Consider the following 1,573-nt stretch of genomic DNA (forward strand, 5'->3'; position numbering starts at 1 on the left):
TTTCTTTGAAGGATAAAATCCGAAATCACTTATCCGACAAAGAACGAAAGTCCCCGACGTTGCTCAGAGAATTAGTTCGCTGAAGTGGCGTTGGGCTGGCCACGTCTGTCGCAAGACCGATGGACGGTGGAGCAGACGAGTCCTCGAATGGAGACCACGGACGAGAAAACGTAGTGTAGGGCGTCCTGAGGCACGGTGGACGGACGACCTTAAGAGGGTCGCTGGCAACCTTCGTGTTTTAACAGAATTAGTTAGAAAATAAAACAAACGTGTCGAAAAAGTGATTTAATTTGAAAAAGATAGATTCTTATCATAACACAGTATTTTTCGAAAATACATTACACATTTTATTCACATACGTAATTTACTATACAATTATGCTTATATTAAATAATAATAATAATAAATGTATTTATTGACCATAAAAAATAAATTCAACAAAACAAGAGAAGCAGTGATCCCCACACTAGGTACAGCCTGTTTCGTGGAGATAAAGATCTTAGAGAATTAACAGAAATTGCGGCTCTTAATTCAGTATGTTATATTTATCCCGATCTTACATTTTATTTATTATTTTATTTTTTGTATCAATGATACAATTACACTATATTTCATTTTAATTTAATATTTATATTTACATAAAGATATCTTAAACAAAACCTTGCAGAGCACACATAATTTTTAAAGAAATTAACAGTTGAATAAGTTCTCAACAAACGGCCCAAGCCCTCACATTCTAAGAAGAGCCCTGTGCCCTGCAGTGGGACGTAGGTATATTGGCTGAGATGATGAGCAGTTGAATTGAAATTCCGGGATTTTTTATGATTCCATGCCTGAAGAGAGCAGGATGGAACCTTATTAGGTATAATAGATTACGATTTTCAAAATTATGCGTTCAAAATTACATCGGAAAACACCCGTTTCTCTCCCGGTAGTAGAAATTCCGGGAATTTTTCCCGATCCCATGAGGACATTGGAATGAACAGTAGCCAAGTTTTTATTCAAGATTGGCCGTTACCCGTGACTCCGTCCGCACAGTTTTCCGGGATAAAACTATAATATGTCCTTCTCCGGGGGGGATATATACCTCGTTGAATTTCTTGCTAGATTCTTCTCAACAGAGGATTTTCCGAACCGGTGGTAGATTTTTTTGACATTCATAAGTGCTTGTTATAGCCTATATATTGAATAAAGATATTTTGACTTTTGGACCCAAACTATGTATACCAAATTTCATCTAAATCGGTTTTACAGTTCTCACGTGATGCGCGGTCAAATAAACAGACAAAAATTCTAAAAAACTGTTGCAACGTCTTCTGTTATCGATTCTAAGTATCCCCAGCCAACTTTTTTTCAAATAGGTATCTTCCATCCATGAACGACCTTCGACCCTTTTCAGTTTTACTGGTATTATATGTATAGATGTATGGGCACGTATCTGAATATCGAAAATTGAAATATCCAAAGTTAAAAAATAGACACGGTCGAAATATCGAACCCGACCTAACCTAACCTACTTTCGATATTTTGACCGTCGACTTGTTAACATTAGATATAATTATTATTAATTTAA

This window comes from Choristoneura fumiferana, chromosome 15, assembly GCF_025370935.1.
Source record: "Choristoneura fumiferana chromosome 15, NRCan_CFum_1, whole genome shotgun sequence".
Taxonomy (NCBI): domain Eukaryota; kingdom Metazoa; phylum Arthropoda; class Insecta; order Lepidoptera; family Tortricidae; genus Choristoneura; species Choristoneura fumiferana.